This window comes from Pongo pygmaeus, chromosome 8 (genome assembly GCF_028885625.2).
Source record: "Pongo pygmaeus isolate AG05252 chromosome 8, NHGRI_mPonPyg2-v2.0_pri, whole genome shotgun sequence".
Lineage (NCBI taxonomy): Eukaryota > Metazoa > Chordata > Mammalia > Primates > Hominidae > Pongo > Pongo pygmaeus.
This window is the reverse complement of record NC_072381.2, coordinates 49,518,914-49,528,762: the sequence shown is the minus strand read 5'-3', so window position 1 is coordinate 49,528,762 and position 9,849 is coordinate 49,518,914. Positions and strand designations below refer to the sequence as shown.

Sequence of the window (9,849 nt, the reverse complement as noted above, 5' to 3'; positions counted from 1 at the left end):
TGATATCTGCTTGGCTTCTGGGGAGGCCTCGGGAAGCTTATAATCATGGAAGAAGGTGAAGGGGAAATGAGCATGTCCCATGGTGAAAGCAGGAGCAAGACAGCGAGAGTAGGGAGCAGGTGCCAACACTTTTAAGTAATCAGATCTCATCTGAACTCAGAGTGAGAGCTCACTTATCACCAAGGGGATGGCCCAAGCCATTCATGAGGGATCCACCCTCATGATCTACCAACACTTTTAAGTAATCAGATCTCATCTGAACTCAGAGTGAGAGCTCACTTATCACCAAGGGGATGGCCCAAGCCATTCATGAGGGATCCACCCTCATGATCTAAACACCTCCCACCAGGCCCACCTCCAACACTGGGTATTACAACTCAACATGAGATTTGGGTGGGGATAAATATCCAAACTGTATTATATATTTACTCTCAAGAGTACAAAGTTTCCATAAGCAGCACCATTGCCTATTACTTAACACAATATGTTAAGTTATAAATAAACAATATAGTTTGCCATTTAACAACAAGTAGAAAGTTCAATAGCACATCCTTATCTCCAGTGCTGCCAGACATGTAACTTAGTGAGGTAGTTATCAGCTTCCTTTTTATAAGAAAATCCAACGTTTTTATAAAGTTTTTCACTGCCTCTAGAACAGCAGAAGCCTTTACAAAGGAAATTTGCTTTATGTTAATTATGCAAAATCAAGGGTTATTAAGAACATGAGACCAAGTGAATGAAAGAAGCTGTGGAATATATTACTTCATCTTACTCTAATACTCAAATTTCAGAGAAATTATTCCTAGACAGAGTATGGAGGCACATAAAGAAAATACTCTCACCTTAAAAATTCAGCTACTTGGGAGGCTGAGGCAGGAGAATTGCTTGAACTCAGGGAGGTGGAGATTTCAGTGAGCCAACACCATGCCACTGCATTCCAGCCTGGGCGACAGAGTGAGACTCCATCTCAAAAAAACAAACAACAAAAAAATATTCCTGCTCCCTTTTTGTATTATGGATAGATATATCAACTTTATGGATGACATTTCTATTGGAAAGGACAGTGAATGCAATGAATAACACCATCAAATCCAAAGGGTCTTGAGAAGCTAGAAAAATGGGCCAATTGTAACAGATGAAATGTGATAGATATAAAATCTTCCTCTTTCATCTAAAAAATGAATTGCAAAGGTACAGAATACAGGGAAAGTTTAACAATAACATGAAATGACATAGTACTTTTCTGAAAGCAAGATTAACATGATGTGGCTGTCGAAAAAATGATGCTTGGATCATGGATTGCATCATTAGAGTAATGGTATCATTTCCACTCAGAAGGGCATGCTTTTCTAGGAGGCATATTGGAATATCTGGGAGGGGTGTACATGAAATTGAGGAAAGCATAATCAATATTATTATGTAATTTAAAAATTAAAAATACAGAAAAAAGAGACAAAATGAAGCTTTACAAAATCTTCCAGGCTAACCATCTAGGAAATAAACAGTGATTTTTTAGTGGGTTAGGGGATTGTCAGGCTTGGGAGAATGACATTTTCATGTATAGCAAAGGGAAGTAGTTATTGAGTAATTCAGTTTTTGAGTAATTCAGCTGGAAGAAGGAGAAAAGAGTCTTGACTCTACTCTCATTAGTAAGACCCATCATATATCCTCTGGTTTTGCTTTACATTTAATTCACTCATTTCCAAATGTTTATTGAGCATCAGCTATGTGACATATACTAAGTGCACTGAGGATAAAGCAGAGAACAGTCAGCCATACAAGACTGTCAGCTGATTTCTCCCAACTTCACAAAGCACACTTCCCAGGTCCATCTTGCTTGATTTCCTGAGCCAGTCCCGAGGCAAAAACCTTAATATTCTTATCTGGTGAAACATACATTGAGTCAACTTCCCAGATCTAGTGGCCAAGGGATAAGTTTCCTGATTCCACATTGTGTCACCATGAAGTCTCACTGCTAGCAATCAGGACCCTGGACAGGCTAACCATCACCCTAGAAAATTAATCAAACCTGAGAAGGGGGTGTGGGAAGACTGATTTATAGGAGGTCAGAAGTATAGGTGACAGTCAACCTAAAGTAGGGGACAGTCTTGTGGAAATGCACCCTTAACTTGTGGGATTTGACTGTAAGTTGAGGTAGTATCAGAATTAAGTTAAACTGTAGGACACCTAGCTGGTGTCTGCTGGAGAACTGTTTCATGTGTGGGGGAATCTCTGGTGTCAGAAGTGTTGAGCGTGTAAGAGTAGCAGAAACAGTTTGGTTTTTACTATCTCAAACAGGAGTGAAAACAAATTCCTGTGAAACAGGAGTGAATGGAGGCATGCAGCCCAAAATAACTTTGAGAGAGAAATGCAGGAGGTTTGGGACTCTCTGTTCCAGGTGTTATCTGGATGTGGGGCTGGCAGGTGCAGTGTGAGGAGCTAAAACCAAAGTCATGGAGTTGCCTTAACTGGCACTCACAATCCATCATTTCCCTCCACCAGCAAAGGTAGCCTGGTGATGACTTGCAGGCATAACACTGGGTTCTTGCCTCTAAAGAAATTCAACAATCAGCCCAGGGATCTAGGAGGAAAATAATACACACAAACAAGAGAGGAAAGAAACCACTCCAGCTATCTAGAAAAACCATTTCAGATCTTCACACTTGAACTCAAAAGGACAACAAAGAATAAACCACCAGAGAGAGGAAGAATTTTTCTTTTCTAGGGGAAAGACTAGATAAACACACATAAGAATGGAGCCTTGAAGAAACATAATTTAGTGAACAGAAGAGAGGTTTAAAAACTATTATCCTCAGTGATACTTGAGAGAGCGTACATTTATGAAACAAAAACAGGGTGTTATTATAGAGAAACAAGAGTGGGGCTGTCCAATAGGACTGGTGTCCTTATAAGAGGAAGAGACACCAAGGGTGTGATTACACACAGAAAAATACCCTTGAAGGACACCAAGAGAAGACAGTCATCCACAAGCCAAGGGGAGAGTCCACAGGATAAATCAAATCTGCTGGCACCTTGATCTTGAACTTCCAGAACTGTGAGAAATTTCTGTCGTTTAAGCCATCCAGTCTGTAGTATATTGTAACGACAGCACTAGCGGACTAATACAGCTACTACTGTCTTCAGCCTACACAGTCAAGATTCACTATTAGAAATTGATGGAACAAGAACAATTCTGATTTTTTCAAGAAAGTTCTTTTGCTTTAAAAGTTAGTGATTCAAGAAATAAATGTATTAGGAGATTACCAACTAATACATACAGATGAAATTATGAAGTTACAAAATCATCAGTGGATGCTAAAACTAGTAGGTAAAAATTAGATGAGAAATAGGACCTAATCAAATAGCACCTCCCCCCAGCATCATTTTTAATCATAAAGAAAAACAGTAACTTTATGGTGAAGAAACCTCACAGACACCACCTTACCCAAGAGAACATCATCAATACTGGGAGAAACCGATGTTATCTCTACCTTGATGTCATGCACTGGAAAAGACATATCACTTAGTGGTGTTTCTCCAAAAATTCATAATCTGAAAGGGCACATCAGACAAACTCACTTTAAAGGATATTCCACACAATACCTGGTCTGTACTCTTAAATAACGTCATTTCAGTAAATATAAAAGCCAAGGAACGGTTCCAGATCAAAGAAGACTAATGCAGGAATAACCCTTTCATCTGGAATGTTTTTTAAGCAAGAAGTTTGTGCTTTTGAATTTAAGAGTGCAGATCCTTTTTTAATCCAACTGGTTCAGGGCTAGAATTACATTATTTTACATCTCCTTAAGGCTTTGATCCCCGCTACAATCTACAATATATAAATGCTTATGTGTGGTATCCGTCTATCATCAATTTAGATGACAATAGGAGAAAAGAGCCTGGTGCCAATCTTTATTCCACAGTATGAAATTGTCTCTCAGGACAGGGTTTTTGGTGAGACAAGCACAGGATATTGCTGGGTAACTGAGACTGGGTCAGGAAAGAGGGAGGCAGAGGGCAGCAGTTTTGCTAGAATTTAAAATTTGATTGCTTTTGGAAGAGAAAGCGGGAGGTTCCTGGAAGCCAGAATGTTACGTTTCACAGATGTGAAAGTCATAGTCGGGAAAGACACATCGCTTTAGTGGTGTTTTCAAATGACCTTTAAACGGTAGGGTTTTACTTGTAGCTTCCAGCCCTGAGGGTAGTTCTTGTTGCTTAAGGGCAAAAGGGTCAGGGGTAAAAGCCAGCCTTAGAAACCTGTCAAAAAGATTTCCAGCGGGGCGCTGGGGAAACGCAGACCGCGCCGGAATCCCTGCCTGGAGAAGCTCTTAACAGGGCGAGAGGCTGCGTGCCCCACAAGGTTCTTCAGAGGCACATTGTGGAGACGGGACTCAGGGTAGCAACTTCTGGCGAGTGGAGCCACAGTTACACAAGCGGAACATTCGGAGGCAATTCACTTCTAGCTTTCGCAACACCCACCCTCAGCCATTACCATCCCTTAAGCAGTCGCGCCATAAACTTCCCCGCTTTCCCCCACAGCCCTCTGGGCTTCGACCCATCAACTGAGCACGCTCCAAACGTAGTGCGCACGCGCCAAGCTCGGCCCAATCAGAGTTCCAAATCGCGGGGTGTACGCCACGGCGATAACTTAACCTCAGCGTGGCGCGGGGTCTCGAAGCCGAATAACGAACGTGATTGGCCAGCCTCTTCCATATACTTTTCAGGGCAGAACCTGGCCCTGGAGCCACGCCCAGCGAGCTGTTCTCTTAATATGGGTAGGTTCGGGGGTGGAGCTGGCAGCGGCGCGGTGTGCCGAGACAGGGCGTGTTAGTTATTTAGTGCAGGTGTAGCAGGGAACGAGGGCATCTCTCGCCGCCGGGGTGCGTCCTGCCGAAGCGTGTGGTTACACGCCCACCCTGTTAGGGGCTGCCCTCTGCGGTGAGTGTGTGCGGCGTCGCACTTGGGGTTGCTTCTCTCTGCGTGGCCGGACCGGGGCTGGACCCTTCCCACTCCCCTGCCCTGCTCATCCCCTCCCTGCACCCGGACCAGCCCTGGGGACGCCCTCGGACGCCCACCCTCTCCAACCCAGAGTGGCAGCGAAGGCCTCTTTCCTTTCCACCCCTAAACTTGGTGCCATCGCCCACGTGCTTTGTTGTTGTCGTTTGGTGCAGACCATGTCCAAGTCTCTGGAGAAGTTGGTGGAGGAGAGCCGGTAGAAGAACCAGCCCGAAGTGGACATGAGTGACCGGGGCGTCTCCAATATGCTGCATGTCAATGGCCTGTGTGAGTTCTCGGGCAGGACCCTCCCGTGGATGAGCTGGAAGGGTTTCTAAGTTTTCCAAGTCACTGCTAGTCCTGCTGTGAGCGATTGTAATGGTTTAGACCCCAGCCCCTGCTTGTAAACATCACTTGTCAGGGGCTTCGCGCAGAGGGTTTCCAGGTTTCTGTTTCACCTGGAAAATGATCCTGAGAGTCCACGATGAGAATCACACAGACAGCTGTGCCTCATCGTTTGTCTCTGCTGTATGGCATTGGGGTGGATTTTCCACATAGTTTACTTAATAGCCACTTTATTTTTTAATAGAGAATTAATTTTGAGTCCTTCCTGTCTCCTAATACAGTCTTTGTCCATGAACAAATGACACACAAAAATTCCAGGATTAATAGGCATTTTTGTGCCTGGAACATTTTAAGCATTTCTTTAATCTTTACTTTCTTCTGAGTATTTATTCTCCTAACTTGCAAGGTTCAGGCTTTTGTTACCTCCTCATGCTGTGGTGAAATCCTCCTAACTTGCCCTCTTGCCTCCAGTTTCACTGCCCAGTTTAATCAGTGGGTCACTTTCAGTGTTGCTTTCCTGTAACTCCGGTATATGGTGTTACCCTCTCCCTTAAAATCAGGGATTGCAAATTCACGTGCCTCCAAGTGAGGGCAGTCATGAACTAGGTGATACATATCCCACCTGAAGGGGCCAGCTGCTGCATCTGCTACTCAGACACATGTCACCGTAGGAATGTTGGCCCAGTGTGCCAGATTATTTTCTTCAAGGAGCCAAGATTCTATATTTTTATATGAAACTTGCTAATTTTTAGATGTTGGCCACTAATTCCAATATTTGGAAAACCCATGATAAGTGAAATAAAGCACTTCTTCAGGCTGACGTGGCTTTGGTTTAAACCCTCTGCACACTTTTCCAGGTTGTCTGTTACCGACTGTAATGCTCCAGGTTTCTAGGTGTGATGCACAAGGCCTTTCCGAATCTGAACACTACCTTACCCTTCCATGCAGCTGGCATTTCAGCCATTCTGAATTTATTGTCCTTTCTGGACCAGAGCCTACTTGTTCAGATCTTGGTGCCTTTACGAATTCTGTTTTCCCTCACCCTCAGTCTTTTTCACCTGAAATCGTTTTACTTCTAAGCGTCAGCTTAGACATCACCACCTGTGTAAAATCTTCTCTGTCTGCACCGAGCTAACATAGCCACTCCCTCCCCTGTGAAGTTGGACGTGTGCCTTGCTTTGTGACTTCTGTCACATAGGATTGTAATGATTTTTTTTTTTTTTTAATCTAGAAGTCTCCCTTCTCCACTGGGACATTGGGAAGACAAAAGCAGTGCAATGTTCATGCTTGTATTTTTTTTTTATAATAGTGCCTGGAGCACAGTAGATGCTCAAAAATAGTTGAGGAATGAAAAAAAATGAAAGAATGATGGATTAGGCCCATGAGTGTGTGAGATCATGTCCAGGATGTGACGAGAGAAGAAGGGAGATGTTCAGGAGACCCTGAAAGGTGATGGAAAGCCATTTAGGCATGGAAACAATGGCAGAGTCAGGTTTACGGTGAAGCCATGCTTTTCCAGGTTTGTAAACCTGCCTGGGACAGAGATTGGAGTTGATGCTATTGATACATCTTGGCAGAAGGAAAAGGGAGGAAACGTAGTTGATTTGCGTTTCATAGACTTTATGAAAATACGTGCCATTAAACTTAGGTTGTGTACTAATTGGCCTCTCAGCCTTGGTGTTTGTTGGTCTCTTGTATTCCATAAGGGTCCTTGCTGTCAGCAACAGAACAGATGCCTCTGGAACTGAAGATCTAGGTGTGTCCCTTGCTGCCCCTGCCCAGCTCTGCCATGATCATGGTCATTATTGGGGGCACTGTTGATACAGAGGAGAAAGAGAAGGGGATAGGGAAGATGATGCCTGGCATAGCGGGACCCTTGGCCCCCATGGCTTTCCTCCCTCCAGCACTCGTTCTCACTGGGTAGAAGAGAGAGGCTGCTTTCAGCAGAGGAGCTTTATACCCTTCGGCTTTTGAAGAGAAGACTTTATGTGATATTTATAAATGGGGAGAATGGCTTAGCTATTTCGGTTCAGCTCTCTCTTTGAAGCCTTTGCTTTTATTAGGGAAGAAAAGATAGCCACTTGCTTCCTGAAGTATATTTCCGGTATAACATTGGGTACTGAAAAGCAAGATCCTTCTTAAATTTTCTTAAAGAAGTAGCTAACGAAGAATAGTAGTGCTTTTTGGGAAGTTGGGTGGAAGTGAATTTGGAGATTTTAAGAGTCCACCTCTTCTGGCTTCTGTAGCATTGACCCAAGGCTGCTCTCTGCAAACTCCCTGACCTCGGGACTCCTCAGAGCCTAGGGGGTTCCAGGATGCTCTTCGGAGCCTCCATTAGGGCTTAGTTCTCAACAGTGCACACACAGTGACACAGTGCTTAATATATACAAGTATTAAAATATTTCACTTGGCTACATTAATTATAAGTGTAAATTTTTTTTTTTTCCCCCTGAAAACAGGGTCTTGCTCTGTCACCCAGGCTGGAATGCAGTGGTGCATTCACAGCTCACTGTGGCCTCAACCTCCCAGGCTCAAGTGGTCCTCCCACCTCAGCCTCCTGAGTAGCTGGGACTGTAGGTACACACCACCACGCCTGGCTAATGGTTTTATATTTTTGTAGAGGTGGGGTCTTGCTATGCTGCCCAGGCTGGCCTCAAACTCCTGGGCTCAAGGAGTCCTCCCATCTTGGCCTTCCAAAGTGCTGGCATTACAGACTTGAGCCACCACACCTTCCTCCATATTTCTTTACTGATAAAATTTTAGCTGTTACCAGAAAGTTTTATATATTAGTATCTAGACTAAACACAGGGAACAATTAACTGGCACGTACAGAGAATAGTTCTTGCATCTCAAGCTTTCCCTTCATTATTTTACTTTAATTTCTCAAAAGGTAAGAATTAAGCTTTGAAGATAACAGTAAGGTTTTGTACTACTAAGTGTATGAGATGACCGTCTTTCTTCTTGGGAGAGTTGTATCTTCTAATGCAGCACTTCCTTAGAGACAGCAAGTTACCTTTGAAAGATGTTTTGAGGAGTTTAGGTACCAAGAGCTTTCTGATGGGGAAAACTTCTTAGGCTGGAGACAGATATTAGACAGGTTCTACAGTTTTCTTATAGTCCAGCCAGATTCTAGAAATGCTTATTTCCTACCGTAAGAGGCAGAGGAGTACAGCGAGCATATGAGGGGAACTTGGATTTGGATAGATGTGGGTTCAAATTCTGCTACTTAGTACTGTGTAACCTTAGAGAAGCTACTTAACCTCCCTGATCCTCAAGTTCCTTAACCAATGGTAACCTAAGTAACCACTTCATAAGACTGGTTTAATGGTTCACTTTAAAGGCAATAATGCACATTAAATGTTAGTTACTAACTAGTTAGTGTTAGGTGCAATAATGTACATTAAATGTTAACTATTAATGTGAATATCCAGCTCTAGGCCCAAATGCCTCAGACATACCCAGTTCCAACATAGTCAATGGTCTGAACTAAGAATTTTGCTTTGTTAACTAGACTGGGTAAGGCATTTGTAACGGTGTTGGGATTTTTTGTGTGGCTTATTAGAACCTGTAGTGTTTGGTACTTTTGCCTAGGGTTCTAATTGATTTAGATAGCTATTTATTTAAAATTTGTCCTGATTTATTTCTTTTCCTTCTTTTTGTTTTAACATGGATGTAATTTGCACACACATTCTCAAAGCTTCCAAGAAGATCAGTGTGGGCAATAGAGTGAGACCCCATCTCTACAAAAAATTAAAAAACAAGCCGAGGGTGGTGTGCAAGTCTGCAGTCCCAGCTGTCAGGGAGGCTGCAGTGGGAGGATTGCTTGAGCCCAGGAGTTTGAGTTTGTAGTGAGCTATGATCCTGTTACTAGGCAACAAGACAAGACCTTGTCTCTTTAAAAAAAAAAAAAAAAAAAAAAAAAGCTTCCAAGCATAATCGTAATGCTGCTGATTTTATTAAAGAGATTTCACTGCAGAAACTCTTTCCCAAACAGCAACTGTCTTCAGCTGGTTGATAAAGCTGATTTTTGAAGGCCCCGTAATCAGCTTCCATTTCCATAGAGACAGAATCTCAGCTGCAGCCAGAAGAACTTTCTTTCATTTCTCTTGTTTCCTAATTTTTTAATCTCTTCAAGTTTATTGCCCTCTCTGGGTGGTCAAGCCTTTATTATTTTTTTTCCAGGTTAGACTGACATTTTTCAGATAAATCTTGAAAAACAACCTGCTTTCAAGGAAGTGAGTGGTGTTTCTAAGGACCAGGCAAAATAATAAACATATGATCATGGGTTATCTGGAAGAGCTGTCTCAAAATCTTTTTATGCCTGGAACACATGCCATCCATGTAGACCTTCTTTGGGGGAAAGATAAAAGAGCTGGGGAGAACCTGTAATTTTAGCTATAATCTTTATTAAAATCATTTATTTTTTATTTATTTAGTTTTTTGAGACAGAATCTCACTCTGTTGCCCAGGCTGGAGTGCAGTGGCATGATCTTGGCTCACTGCAGCCTC

The 9,849-nt window shown here is 42.8% G+C and overlaps 1 pseudogene; it reads left to right on the top strand.

Moving 5' to 3' along the window:
• The first annotated feature begins 5,174 nt into the window (after positions 1 to 5,174).
• LOC129006279 (ras suppressor protein 1-like) overlaps positions 5,175 to 9,849 on the top strand; it is a 164,281-nt pseudogene continuing 159,606 nt past the window's right edge.